Source organism: Cryptomeria japonica, chromosome 10, assembly GCF_030272615.1.
Source record: "Cryptomeria japonica chromosome 10, Sugi_1.0, whole genome shotgun sequence".
NCBI classification, from domain to species: domain Eukaryota; kingdom Viridiplantae; phylum Streptophyta; class Pinopsida; order Cupressales; family Cupressaceae; genus Cryptomeria; species Cryptomeria japonica.
The window spans coordinates 456,318,730-456,334,658 of NC_081414.1; the positions used below are offsets into that span (position 1 = coordinate 456,318,730).

The window sequence follows — 15,929 nt, forward strand, 5'->3', positions numbered from 1 at the left end:
TCATGGATTGGAATAGGTTTTGCCAATGACTTAGGATTTTGCAATTGAGCTCTTGATTTAATCTAACAAAGGATTTTTAAATAAAATGCAAAATGATGACGGTTTAGGATTCTAACCTAGAATGCAAGAGGCAATGAATGATTCAATGGAATCCTATTAGGCAGGGTCTCACCATCAATGAACAATTTGACACAAGCTTAGTGTAATGCCCTGCCAAGAAACCCTAGAGGAATTAACTAATGTTCCCAAATGAGAGTGAAAATATATTTAAAAAAAAAATATTAAATGAATACTTAATACATTAAAATGATAAGATTAAGTTAATTTGCACAAGTGGAAGACTACTACAACTTCTCCCCTAAGGCTTCTCAACGTGGTTACTTAATCTAACCATACCTTATTTAAGGAATTAATCTAAATCAAAGATAACATTTAATACATACATGTACTTAAGCAAAATAGTGATTCATACAATTGCATTGCATAAAATAAGTATTTCTAAAGCTATCTTCCTTGACAAAACACAATGAGATGAACATGAACATATTTAATTGCAAGAACAATGTTTCCATTAACTGACATAAAGAACCTATCGTCTAAAACTCATTCAACTTACAAAAGATTACATCAACACTATATCAAAGTTACATCATAAGTACATCATAATTACATCATTGCCATGAAGGCCTGTATGCACATAGGTTACATCAGATAAACAATAATACAATTGGCAGATACATAAAGTCACCATCTGGAAAACCAATCTGACCGAATCCAAGAGAGAAATCTGGAACAAGTACGAAGCCAATCCACGCAAAACCGACACAAAATCCCCGATGGAAGAAGGCAACTACCACCCAACCATGTGGACCCAAAATGACCACCCCCTGTGCTAGGAGATAGACATAAGGCCCTCAAGCATACAAATAAGGAAATACAATACATGGTCTAAACACACTTCCACCAGGTAAATTCACAAGAAGATACACATAGAAAAACTCCAACAGGAATAATCCAGAGGTTGCAATCACAGAGATAGGACACTAGTGCCCACAAGGGAAGTGTGTCATCGCATAGCTTGATATGGGTTATCCTGGCAAGCCTCCATAGGCCCTGACCCCCATCCTGGGTTATCCTAGCAACCACTCCCAACCCCTGACCCCCATTCACGTCTCATGCGGAACCAACATACCTTTCAAGAAGACAGGGTAGTTGACCACGCCATTCCAAGCCTTCCCACCTCATCTTGAGCCTAAATGAGCACTCAAGCCATGAGCGGGGCACACCTTATCTTGTTTAATGTGTTTAACTACTCAACCCCCTAATTCATTAATTGGATTATCACTTGTTTAATGTGTTTAACTACTCAACTTAGTGAAAAGCTTGCATTCTATCGATTTGCTACATATAAGAAAAGATAAATATTTGATCCAGATAAGAAAGTTGGAAGGATCAGGGGAGAGAAGTTCATTCACAAAGTAGACATAGAAGATTATTGGGCCAACCTGATGGACGAGCAAGCAATGAAGAGAAGAATGTGGTCTAGAATGTCAGTGGAATTCATGAGGAAGTGTGGTATTTTTCTCATTCCTGATCAAGTGTTAGATGACAGAGATCATATGCATCCACAGTATGAGAGTGAAATGAAGAAGGCAATCCTATTGCCTAATTGGTCAGAGTCAGAAAAGATTGACCTGAATGTATTGATGAGAGAGGTCTTGAGTTTCTCCCGTGCATGGGTAGATATACAGATGAATAAGTTAGTTGATATGGGTGTTCCCTTCACTTATGAAAGGACGAAGCTGGAAGAGTCTACTTCCGAGGATGATCAAAGGACTACCAGTGATGTTAGGATTCATGCAGACAAAGAGAGTCATGCTCCAAAGAGAAGGAAGAACATGCCAGGAGAAGTCAAGGCTAGAGGGAAGAAGATTGAGGAGGTGAAGAAGAAACATAAGACTATCATGCCTCCACCTATCATTCCTTCACCACCTCTCTGTGTCTCATCAATCAAAGTGATCGAAGTAATAGAACAGAACAAGGAGACTCAACAATGTTCCAACACAGTGATACTACCAGGGAATATTTAGGAGTTACATGCCACAACGACATCTGCACCTCCAAATGAGAATGATGATCAGCCGAGATCCCCTACTGTCCTTTTGGAAGTTAGTTTGGGAAATGAGGTATATGATTGGACCAAGAATAATCCTGATGATGATAATGATGTTATCTCGTCAATGAGAGGACTTGATCGAGAAATGTGTCTCGATGATGGTATGGAGATGGCCGCTATTCCTGAATGGTTGATGAGAAGTATGGAGAAAAGTAAGAAAATGATAGAGGTACAGCGTATTGATGACATTGATGACTACCTAGCTAGGAGTGCTGAGGAGAAAGAACCAAAGAGAGCGGAGATTTTGTCGCACATAGCTAGAGATGAGACAGGAATGCGGATTGCACAGATTGTTGTTCCTATTGCAGGCGTGGCAGTGACATTGCTACTCCTATGGATTTCCAGATCACTTCAGTTGCCCTTGGTCGTACATCCAGAAAGAAAGAATTTCACGAGGTTGGTGAAAACCTCAAGGCAATCGATGCAAGGTTAGACAGAGAGATTGCGGAGAAAGAAAGGTACAGAGAAGAGAATATCAGACTTAGAGAGTATATTGCAGGGATAAGGCGTGAAAATCCCACCCTTATTTCTCCTATTGCAGTTGACCATGGAATGCATTCACACTATGAGGCAGCGAGAGATACACTCTCAAAGGTGGAAAAGTGGATTGAGAATACAAGAAAGCAGGCAGATGATTTCCTTACTCAGTTTGTCCATGCATATGATAGGACAACAAGACTCGTATTTATAATCCAGTATTTGGAGGGAGTTTGGGAAGAATTCCGGCCTATTCAAGAGAAAACTATTCCACGCTTCCAAGCTTTGAAGAAGATTCCTAATTCCACCTTGGTTAGTGAGAGCATTGTGCACAGTGGAAACAGATACGATTTCCATGGCTGGTATTTTTCATTAGTCGTGAAGAAATCAACTTATGAGAACGCCCAATCGAGTTGTATGGAGATGGAGGGATTGATTCAGGACATTCAGATGAAGATCCTTACCTCGATTGAGGAATTATTGGGTGTTGATGTTAGTGATGCTAGTGGTTTACACTTAGCCGAATTAAGAGACAAGATGAAATTTATGTATTTTTGCCAGTTGGACTCTTTGAAGAAGAGTCAGATAGACGACTTGGTCTCTTTGTTGATTCATATTCATAGTTCGCAGAAGCTCATGCTAGATTGGGATAACACTTTGGATGCTAGCTCGGATTCACTGGACGTGGTTGATTTGCAACAGGATACCTTGCCTAGCATTTCCATGGAGGAGTTAGTGTTAGGGGTAAATAGCCTATGTTAGTAAGAATAATAGTTATAATTGTGTTTATGGTTATGTTGCATTGCCGAGAGGTTCCCGTCGAGTAGTTGGGAGTTGGGGATGGTTGGCAACTTGGCCAACCGTCGGGTCTATATATTGTTTGGATGGAACCTCGGTAGGGGAGATTATGTATGGATACATTTGGGATAAATCAATAAAGATATAACTCTTCTGGTCTAAAGTTGTTATCATTGTTACTTATGCTATGACATGTGAATGTATTGGTACATGAATAATTGGTACGTGTGGAAACATTGTGTTATCTGTGAAGTTTGACCAACCTTACATTAGGACTAAACATTTTGGCGCCGTTGTCGGGGAACGAACCCGGGTCACCCACGTGACAGGCGGGAATACTCACCACTATACTACAACGACGAACAGATTCACATGTCATAGCATAAGTAATGTTAGGAGTAAATAGCCTATGTTAGTAAGAATAATACTCACCACTATACTACAACGACGAACACATTCAAATGTTTAGGCGTGTATTGGCTAGATTCTTGGAATATGCTAGGAGAGAGAGAGATGCAGGGAGGAATCTTCTAGAAGATTCCCTATTTGATGACTAGGTGTCTTTTTATTGGGCCATATGTAGGTGGCGCCATTTTTTACGTAAACCCTAATTAGGGCAATTCTAGGGTTTTGTTGGCATGATCTTGGCCATTGATCTTGGATCAATCTTGGCCATCCATTTTTGTAAGAGACTCCATATATGCCTCCTTGTCTCTCATTTGTAAGAGAGTTTTTTTGTAGAATTGTTGGTATATGCTGTAGCTATTTGAATCATAATCATTGTTCAATTGTTGGTGATTTTGCTCTTCAAGTGTTGTCTTTGCATTCATGGTTCTCAATTCCTCCAAGTTAGATTAGAATTTATTTTCATGTATGTTAGATTGAGTGGAAGATTTGTTGAATTTATTTGTGTGGAATCCTTAATCCATACCACTAGCCTGTTGCCGCTAGTAAATGTGCCTTGTGTGGTCAACTGGAAATTTGAGTAAACTTAACTTCAACTATTACGCGTCCCTTGACAAGCATCAACTTGGATGGTGTCAACGTTTGATGGTGATAGCCTGAAAATCTTTAAGTATACCTTAGACGATTGCACTAAGCTTGTGTCAATACTTGTTTGTGAGACCTTGCCTAGTTTTATTCCACTAGATATATTCATCATTTCCAACATTCCTAGGCTTAGAATAGATTTCCTGAACCCTATTCCTTTTGCCCATTTTTTTAGTAAGAAGTAAATCCAAAGCCATATTGATAAATCTTAAGTTGTCAGCACACCTACTCCGCATCTTCATGATAATCCAAACATTTGCGTAAGTCCCCAAGTGAACACAACAATTCACATTGACCATTGAGTTACCCACTCGTCAAGACCTGACATGTAGAAACCTTGGAATCATTTTAGTTGATCTCATTCTTAGCATCTGAGGTGATTTTGTTCAAGAGGGTAAATTACCTTGGTATTTTATTCTGAAATGTTATGTGCATAAAAAACACATCAACAGGGCGCAAATCACCAGCAGAGGAGGATTTTTCCTCAAGGACAAAATTCCTCCATTAGGCCCAAAATGTGCCCATGTATGCAGTCAAACTTGGAAATCATGAAAAAATGGCTGTGTTGGAAATTTCTCTCCTCCGAACCTCAAGCAAGACAAAATTTTTGGAAAAGTGAAAAATGGTTATGTGAAAAATGGTTAAGTATGAAAATGACATAATTTAATCAAGTGACGAAAATTCCTTCCCCAAGCTCAGAATGCACCCACCTCTCTCAAAAGGGAAGAAATGATAAATTTTGCTAAGTGTTGACAAATCCTCCTCTAGGATTGGTATACTCTCAAGAATTCCACAAAAATGGAAACTAAAAAATCTGACTATGGAGAAATTCTTTCTTCGAGTTCCAAATGTGCACATCTCCAAAATGTCAGAAAATGATAAAACATCAAGGATTCATCTATCCAATCCAAATACAACATCAAGACGTCAAGAGGCATGGAGGTCCAAGATGAGCAGATCCAGTTTATGACATCCAAGTTCAAGAGGAAATCCAGTCTCAGGAAGTTCATGAAGGAAGAATTCTAGTTCCAAACATCAAGGAGGACATTCAAACTCCAAACCTGTTGTCCTCATTTTTTGTTTACAAAAAATGAAGGACCACTACAGTGAAATTTTTATGAAAAAATTGAAATTTTTACTCTATGGCACGCTTCCCGAGGCAGAATTTCGACTAATCCTTGGACTGGCTTGATCCTCAGTCCATTCTCGAACTACGTTTCGAATTTCGTCCAATTTTGGGTTCGTTTGCTATGCCTTTCCTTCAATTTCGGGTTTTAAAACCCAGACTGCAGGTGGAGAATTTTCTTCAAACTGCAAGTTTTAATGATATTCATTGTTATGGTCTTTGTAGGGGAATTTTTGATCAATTACATGTGCACTTTTGTTTCAAATATGTCACTTGTAATTTATTTTAAGTTTCCCCTTTAAATGTTTTTATCTTTTATTGTTTTTTGGTCATTTTTAGTTAAAATAGGGGTTTTTTGGCTCAACTGCAAGTAAACTTGCAGTTTGTTCAAAAAACCCCTACTTTAATGGTTTTCGCATGTAATAGGGATTTTAAATCCCCATTACATATGTGCAAGTGTTTTTAACTTGTTGTAGGGATTTTATTTCCCTTTTACAAGTATTTTTAAACTTGCAGTTTGTCTTTTAAAACCCGATTTTGACATAAAAGTGCATTTTTGAAAATTTTAAACTTGTCATTTGTCCAAAAAAACCCGATTTTGGCTTGATGAGTGAAAAAGTGATAAATTAAACTTGTCATTTGTATTTTAAAACCCGATTTTGGCTTGTAAATGGAAAAAGTGAAAATAAAACTTGTCATTTTCTCTTTAAAACCCGATTTGCATGTTTTTGGGTAAATCGAACTTGTTGTTTGTCTCCTAAAACCCGATTTGCAAGGAAAATGGATTTGTTGAAGATGTCAAAGCGATTTTTTGGGGAGATTTGCTAGAGATGCAAGGCGTTTAGGATTCTATCCTATTCTCAAGCATTTTCAAACACACTTTTCGCCATTTAGAGTTTGTTATTACTGGTTTTTGGAGCTAAATCAGCAAAAACGTGGTTTATCCAATCCACATTTTGGGCGTTTTTCAGTCCATAAACCTGCAATCTCCTAAGGCGTTTTGCCCTCTCCCACCTAGGCGTGGAGTATGGGATAGGTTTCAAGACATTTAATGATCCATTAATGGTGCATTGAATACCACGTTTTTTGCAAAAACGTGATTCTCTTTGGCCGCGTTTTTAAAACTTTGGCGTCATTACCTCCAACAAAAACCTTTGGCGTCATTGCTCCAACAAATGCCTAAGGCGTTTTGCTCCAATAAACTTGAAATGCACACTTTTATTGGCATTTTGCTCCTCCAAGTTTAAGATTGCTGCCATATTTGGGGCATTTTTACAAAAAACGCGTTAAGGGTTTGATAGTCCGGTTTTGCTTCTTCATCTCAAAGAAGTATTGCATTGTTGGAGAAACATTTTGCATTTTTAATAAAGGTATGTTCTTCCTTTCTTCTCTTCTTTTTATTATTTTCTTGTTTTCTTCATTTTTCGTTATTAGTTGCATTTTTGGCATGTGATGTTCTTCCCCTAAAAATTGGTTTTCATGAAAGAAATCTTCCCCTTTGAAATGCAATTGTTGAATCGCATTGTTCTTCCTAAAAATCCATCTTAAACTTGTATTCGGGATTTTTAATCTCGATTACAAGTTCGCTGGAAATTCTTGTTCTTCCCCTACGGTTAAGAATTTTAATCATTTTTGGTTAAAATTCCAAGCTTGAAAAGTGTGAAATACCCCTCCCTTGCAAATTCGGGTTTTAAAAACCGGATTACATGTTAAAAAGATCTTCCCATTTTCATGAAAATGACTTTCCCGGATATTCCTGTTTCTATCCATTCGCGTTCCCCATATCCGTACTTTCCATTTCCATCATTTCCCGCAAGTCAAAATCCCATTTTTCGTCCATTTCTCCATTTTCGAATTTACAAGTGTACTTGTATTCGGGTTTTAAAACCCCGATTGCATGTATGTACTTTCCAACTTGTATACTTGCGAAAATTCTCCCAAGATCCGAAATTGGTCAAAGTCAAGATTTTCCCATTTCTACATATCTCCCCTCTTCCTCTCACAAAACCTTGAAATTCAGAGATCAAAGTTTTACCCATTTGAAAAAGAAAGAATGATATTTGCAGCTGATTATGATGTGGCCTTAACTCTTTTAAGTCTTCATCACAGCATTCCAGGTTCACAATCAATGTCAGATTTGCCGGCATCGCCTACTCCAAAGAAAATGAAATACAAATATGACAAATACCAGAATGAGGTTACACCTTCCCAGGTATCTTCTCCATTGGATCGCATCAGGGACACAGAAATAGGGCACGTTGATATGGCAAAATTCATTCACAGGGTAGAAGATCCACAGGATAACAACTTGCAGCGGCTGTTGGACAGCCATATCCATCATGCATCTTCTTTCCCAGTGGCTGCCCTAGAACCTGAATTTGTTCTTGCATGCGCCCATCATTTTGACAAAGAGTCAAGAGTCATAAAAAATAATGATGGTGAAGCTATAATTCGTCTTGATGCGGATACAATCGAGAAGGTCTTCAAAATACCTCCTGCACCTGTTTATATGGAAATCACCAAAGAAAGTGCAGCAGAGTATTATGTGAAAAGGGAAAAAGATTGCAAGCGACACATCAATAGGTGGATTCAAGAGCCACGTCCTTCCTTCTCAAGATGGGCAAAGTTGTACCGTTGTGATTTCAAGTGGGAGATAGGAGACACCATCACTCTTCTCAGCAGAATGTTGGGCCTTGAGCACTCCAATGTCTTTGAGCCATGGATGTATCAATTCATCATGTTCATACGGCAGTCGCATCACATTTCATGGGGTGAAATCATCAGCGATGCTTTGTGCGAGCAACTTGCAGCAGTTCCTACCACTATGACCTTCTTCATGAATTCTTATTTGGTATATTTAGCAGCGTCACTTAGACACTTTCCAGGTCTTTCTACCAAGGGTGATCGCTCGCTTATACCAGTTTGGGAATATTATGACCAGTTGCCTTTGAAACCTAGCAGACTGCATTTCAGAAGAGTCCAAGATGCATTCTTTGGATATTTCATGTGTCAGTTTGACATGGATCTCAGAAATAAAAGAGTATCAGATGACGCATGGGTCAAGGTGTTTGAGTATGGGTGTTTATTCCTGCAATTTCCCACCTTCACCTACATAAGGATTGGGTGCTATGATGGACAGCCATACATGCTTCCAAGATACCCAACCGATAAGATAATTCTTATGGAGTTGGGAAGACAGATTATGGCTGTTCATACTCTTCAGTCTGCTAGACACAAGGTTGGGATGGGGGTCTCCAGCACAAATCCATTGAAAATTGGTCGATACTCCCTTGTCACATCTGTGAAGGCTAAGGCCATGGAGGTTGAATTGCAGGAAATCAAGCTTAAGAGGTTCAAACCTAGAGCTGATTTTGATTATAGAGGTATGAAGGAGAAGATCAAGAAATCCTTTGTGCATGTTCATCGCATTGAAGACATCTGGGCAGATCTCCGCACAGAAGCCGAAGTTCTGAAGATGGATTACTGCAGGCTCACTGTTGAACAAATTGTTGACTTGAACTTGGCAGATATCCCACAAGGGATGATTGATGACGGGCATATACTTGATCCCGAATACACTTCACGGAGGGTTGAGGAAGCTCCACTTCCTTTGATCCAATGGTCACACAAGGAGTGCGTCTCCATCCTTGACAGATTTCAGCCTATCTTGGCCAACACTAACGCATGGCTGAAAAGTAATGCTGTTAGACTTATCAAAATCAAGGTTGGTAAAGAAGATGATTCTACAGGGCCTCTTGGACGGAAGTCTGAGATTCAGATTGATAATAAGGAGGGTGCTTCATCTTCAGGCACAAGGATCAAGTTACGAGTTAGTCGTGCAGTAGTGCTTCCTCCTGAGGAGACAACTACTCGTGGGAAGGAGAAATCACGGTTCCATGTTCGGGTGATCGATCTGGATAATCCAGAAGAGGGGCAGCAATTTGATGATGCGCCTAAGTCTCCAGTTTCAGACACGCCTCATGAGGTCATTCCTCCAGTTTCCATTGAGACGCCTCTTTCTCCTCCTGATCTGCTCATTGATGAGTCTCCTCAGAATGCAGTTCCCATTTCAGCATACGAGCCTTCTCCTGATCAACAACGAGAAAGTGTGTTGAAAGTTCCTGAAGATAATCCCACTTGCATTCAGTTATCAGAAATTGATACTTCCACTTCTGGTTTTGAAGAATTCATGAGACAATCTTCATGCCCATTGGTAACTGAGCAAACCGTGGTCGCTATTCAAACAGATATTCCTCCTAGGGTGACCACGGTAATTCAAACAGAAACTGCTTCTCCTTTGCCTACGGCTGCTATTGGAAGTGAGTTGATGACTTTGCCTCCATGGCTTAGTTCTTTCACCCCGAAAAGAAAGAAGCAAGAGATCTCACCTGATGCCTTTGACTACCAGCAACTCAAACAGTCCAGGTCCAAAGTTGCTAAGAGGGCGAAGACTATCTCTAGGGTAACTGTTGATAGCAACAAGATGAAAGTAGCTGAAATTGTGGAACCTATAACAGATAAACCACTTGATGAAATGTCAGCTGCTGATTATAAGGTTACAAGGGTAGAATTAGGCAAGCAAACACATGAGGTCATTAAACATGATGCTCAGTTTTCTGTTGCTTCACTAGTGCGAAGGTGTGACGATCTTCTTGCAAAGAAAGACAAGCTAGAAGAAGAAAACCGACAGCTCATGGCAGCCATCCATAAAATCACAAAACCTGCTGCTGAAGGGAGTAACTCTATAGGTTCTTCTGGTTCCCAAGAATCGATTCGTGGAGTGGAAAAAGCTGCTTAGAAAGTACAAGCACTGGATTCCTTTGTTGATCAGCTTCATGATCAATGTGTGCAAGTGGTAAAAGACATTTTTCAAATAATGTCTAAGTTGGAAACCATTGAGGAGAAACTGGATCAGACTTCTAACACTTTCAAAAGGAATCTAGAAAGTGTTGAGAAAAGTCTGACAATCTGGCGTACTATGCCCCAACAACAGCTGAGTATTCTGCAGGAGCACGCCATCATCTCTTCCAGAGTCATGTACTTGGAATTTGAAGAACTCATAGAAAACAAGATTCTTGTTCTTAAATCCCTCATCGAAGAGATCAATGATGCAAGGAGATTCCGGGATGAAGTCTATCGAGGTATTGTCTCACATTGTGAAAGGGCCTCTTGCAATATAGTAAGTCAGGATGGAGAGCTGATTCCAGAAGAAGAGGTTCTTGCTGATTTACAGATGAGGATTCATGGTGAATGGAGGAGCGAACAATTCTCGACAGCTTCAATTCAAGTATTGATGAAACACCAAGCCTTTTTGCATGAGATCCAATCTACCCTGGATAAAGACAATTCCGCGCTCCTTCGTTGTCATGACACTATTGTAAAGACTATGGTTGTTGCTAAGAACACCCATGAACCGAATCCCGAGGAACTACAAGTGAGCATCAGAAAATTTCAAGGATTCGTGTCTTCACAAAAGGCAACTTAAGTGTTTTTCAACACTTAGTTGAATTTTCCCTCTTTTGTAATCTTTAGTTGTAATTTCGTTTTGACAAGTTACATGTAAAAGTAATTTTTGTAAAATACAAGTTACACATTACTTGTACTTTTGTAATTACATGTAAGGCAACTACGAGTTGTGTCCGATTTGGACTGTAGTTGGAATAAGTCTTAGTTAGTTAGAGTAACTCTTAGTTAATTAATGAAGTCTCAGTTATTTATTGAATGAGTCTTGGTGGTTGAGAGAATCTCTCAAGTTAGTTAGGATCCTCCCACCTTTTTCTCGAGACTCCTCTTCTATAAATACTTGAGAGGTCCATTGTAAATATATCTTTTTGAAAGCAAGCAAAAACTCTGCCAAATTTACAGCAAGAAGTCTTTGAGCTTATGTATGTGAATTGAAGGTTTTGAAGAATAAGAAAGAAGGATTACTCAAGTTTTGAGTCTTTGAGCTACTTGTTTGAGTTTCATTCTTTTTATTTATTCTATGCAAAGTGTTTCTAAAGGAGCTTAGTCCAATCTGATTTGAAGTCTTTGAGCTGCAAGTAGAGAAGATTAATTAAAATAGGAAAATCTCTAGAAGGAGCAGCAAGTCTTTGAGCTTGCGTCTATTCTTGAGGAAAATTACTGTTTGATAAGAAATAGCAGCAAGTCTTTGAGCTTGTATTAGTTCTTGTCTTTGTGTTAAAAGAATAAATTATTCCAGTCTTTGAGCTGTTATCTTTTATCCATTGTAAAAATTTAGTCTAGCAAAGGGTAGATAGGACTTCCAATAGTCAAGTCTTTGAGCTTGATATTGCTGTCCCGTCCCGAAGGAAGTGACGGAAGTCTTTGCGCTTTCAGGAAACTTCATTTCCTTTCTCTCATTTCACTTGAAAGTAGTTACTGCTGTTCATTTTCAATCGCTATCCTTTTCTGTGAAGAGAAAAGGATATTGTCTTTCTTGAAGAAAGAAGGAAGACTGCTGTTCCATCCTGTTTTTATTTCAGTTTTAGTTAGATAGGGGGAGCCTTCCCTTAATTAGGAGAGTTTTTACTCGTGTGCTGTGGTTGAAACCACAATTTTGTATATTTCCCCCAAGTGTACAAAATTTTCAACCAACAAAACCTTTGGCCTTCAGGTCAATCTAGTTATAGACCTCAGGGATCCAAAGTTCAATTGCAAGTTGTTGGTTGAAAATTTTGTACACTTGGGGAAATATACAAAATTGTGGTTTCAACCACAGCAAACGAGTAAAAACTCTCCTAATTAAGGGAAGGCTCCCCCTATCTAACTACAACTTGGAAAATAAAATTGGATGGGACAGCAATCTTTCTTCTTTTTTTTTTTTTCAAGAAAGACAATATCCTTTTTCTCTTCACAGAAAAGGATAGCGATTGAATAACAGCAGTAACCACTTTCAAGTAAAATGAGAGAAACGAAGTGAAGTTTCCTGAAAGCTCAAAGACTCCCGTCACTTCCTTCGGGACGGGACAGCAATATCAAGCTCAAAGACTTGACTATTGGAAGTCCTATCTACCCTTTGCTATACTAAATTTTACAACGAATAAAAGATAACAGCTCAAAGACTGGAATAATCTATTCTTTTAACACAAAGACAAGAACTAATGCAAGCTCAAAGACTTGCTGCTATTTCTTATCAAACAGTAATTTTCCTCAAGAATAGATGCAAGCTCAAAGACTTGCTGCTCCTTCAAGAGGGTTTCCTATTTTAATTAATCTTCTCTACTTGCAGCTCAAAGACTTCAAATCAGATTGGACTAAGCTCCTTTAGAAACACTTTGCATAGAAGAAATAAAAAGATTCAAACTCAAACATGTAGTTCAAAGACTCAAAACTTGAGTAATCCTTCTTTCTTATTCTTTAAAACCTTCAATTCACATACATAAGCTCAAAGACTTCTTGCTGTAAATTTGGCAGAGTTTTTGCTTGTTTTCCAAAAGATATATTTACAATGGACCTCTCCAGTATTTATAGAAGAGGAGCCTTGAGAAAAAGGTGGGAGGATCCTAACTAACTTGAGAGATTCTCTCATCCACCAAGACTCCTTCAATAAATAACTGAGACTTCATTAATTAACTAAGAGTTACTCTAACTAACTAAGACTTATTCCAACTACAGTCCTAATCGGACATAACTTGTAGTTGCCTTACATGTAATTACAAAAGTACAAGTAATGTGTAACTTGTATTTTACAAAAATTACTTTTACATGTAACTTGTCAAAACGAAATTACAACTAAAGATTACAAAAGAGAGAAAATTCAACTAAGTGTTGAAAAACACTTAGGTTGCCTTTTGTGAAGACATGAATCCTTGAAATTTCCGGATGCTCGCTTGTAGTTCCTCGGGATTCGGTTCATGAGTGTTCTTAGCAACTACCATAGTCTTCACAATAGTGTCGTGACAGCGGAGGAGCGCGGAATTGTCTCTATCCAGGATGGACTGGATCTCATGCAAAAAGGCTTGATGTTTCATCAATGCTTGAATTGAAACTGCCGAGAATTGTTTACTCCTCCATTCACCATGAATCCTCATCTGTAAGTCCGCAAGAACTTCTTCTTCTGGAATTAGCTCTCCATCCTGACTTACTATATTGCAAGAAGCCCTTTCACAATGTGAGACAATACCTTGATAAACTTCATTCCGGAATCTCCTTGCATCACTGATCTCTTCGATGAGGGACTTAAGAACAAGGGTTTTGTTTTCCATGAGTTCCTCAAATTCCAAGTACATGACCCTGGAAGAGATGATGGCGTGCTCCTGCAAAATACTCAGCTGTTGTTGGGGCATGGTACGCCAGATTGCCAGACTTTTCTCAACACTTTCCAGATTCTTTTTGAAAGTGTTAGAAGTCTGATTCAATTTCTCCTCAATGGTTTCCAGCTTAGACATTATTTGAAAAATGTCTTTTATCACTTGCACGCATTGATCATGAAGGTGATCAATCCAGGAATCCAGTGCTTGTACTTTTTGAGCAGCCCTTTCTACTCCACGAATCGATTCTTGGGAACCGGAAGAACCTATGGAGTTACTCCCTTCAGCAGCAGGTTTTGTGATTTTATTGATGGCTGCCATGAGCTGTCGGTTTTCTTCTTCTAGCTTGTCTTTCTTTGCAAGAAGATCGTCACACCTTTGCACTAGGGAAGCAACAGAAAACTGAGCATCATGTTTAATGACTTCATGTGTTTGCTTGCCCAATTCTACCCTTGTAACCTTATAATCAGCAGCTGACATTTCATCAAGTGGTTTATCTGCAATAGGTTCCACAATTTCAGCTACTTTCATCTTGTTGCTATCAACAGTTACCCTGGAAATAGTCTTCGCCTTCTTAGCAACTTTGGATCTGGACTGTTTGAGTTGCTGGTAGTCGAAGGCATCAGGTGAGATCTCTTGCTTCTTTCTTTTCGGGGTGAAAGAACTAAGCCATGGAGGCAAAGTCATCAACTCACTTCCTGTAACAGCTGTAGGCAAAGGAGAAGCAGTTTCTGTTTGAATCACTGTGGTCACCCTGGGAGGAATATCTGTTTGAATAGCGACTATGTTTTGCTCAGTTACCAACGGACATGAAGATTGCCTCATGAATTCTTCAAAACCAGAAGTGGAAGTATCAATTTCTGATAACTGAATGCAAGTGGGATTATCTTCAGGAACTTCCAACACACTTTCTCGTTGTTGCTCAGGAGAAGGCCCGTATGCTGAAATGCGAACTGCATTCTGAGGAGACTCATCAATGAGCAAATCAGGAGGAGAAAGAGGCGTCTCAATAGAAACTGGAGGAATGACCTCATGAGGCGTGTCTGAAACTGGAGACTTAGGCGCATCATTAGATTGCTGCCCCTCTTCTGGATTATCCAGATCGATCACCCGAACATGGAACCGTGATTTCTCCTTCCCACGAGTAGTTGTCTCCTCAGGAGGAAGCACTACTGCACGACTAACTTGTAACTTGATCCTTGTGCTTGAAGATGAAGCACCCTCCTTATTATCAATCTGAATCTCAGACTTTCGTCCAAGAGGCCTTGTAGAATCATCTTCTTTACCAACCTTGATTTTGATAAGTCTAACAGCATTGCTTTTCAACCATGCGTTAGTGTTGGCCAAGATAGGCTGAAATCTGTCAAGAATGGAGACGCACTCTTTATGTGACCATTGGATCAAAGGAAGTGGAGCTTCCTCAACCCTCTGTGAAGTGTATTCAGGATCAAGTATACGCCCATCATCAATCATCCCTTGTGGGATATCTGCCAAGTTCAAGTCAACAATTTGCTCAACAGTGAGCCTGCAGTAATCCATCTTCAGGACTTCAGCTTCTGTGCGGAGATCTGCCCAGATGTCTTCAATGCGATGAACATGTACAAAGGATTTCTTGATCTTTTCCTTCATACCTCTATAATCAAAATCAGCTCTAGGTTTGAACCTCTTAAGCTTGATTTCCTGCAATTCAACCTCCATGGCTTTAGCCTTCACAGATGTGACAAGGGAGTATCGACCAATTTTCAACGGATTTGTGCTGGAGATCCCCATTCCAACCTTGTGTTTAGCAGACTGAAGAGTATGAACAGCCATAATCTGTCTACCCAACTCCATAAGAATTATCCTATCGGTCGGGTATCTTGGTAGCATGTATGGTTGTCCATCATAGCACCCAATCCTCATGTAGGTGAAGGTGGGAAATTGCAGGAATAAGCACCCATACTCAGATACCTTGACCCATGCCCCATCTGATACTCGTTTATTTCTGAGATCCATGTCGAACTGACACATAAAATATCCAAAGAATGCGTCTTGGACTCTTCTGAAATGT

The 15,929-nt window shown here is 39.3% G+C and overlaps 1 protein-coding gene across 2 annotated transcripts in view; it reads left to right on the plus strand.

Moving 5' to 3' along the window:
* The window catches only part of LOC131067522 (ubiquinol oxidase 4, chloroplastic/chromoplastic), a 154,385-nt gene that overhangs the window by 118,391 nt on the left and 20,065 nt on the right, over positions 1-15,929 (plus strand). The window lies entirely within an intron of this gene.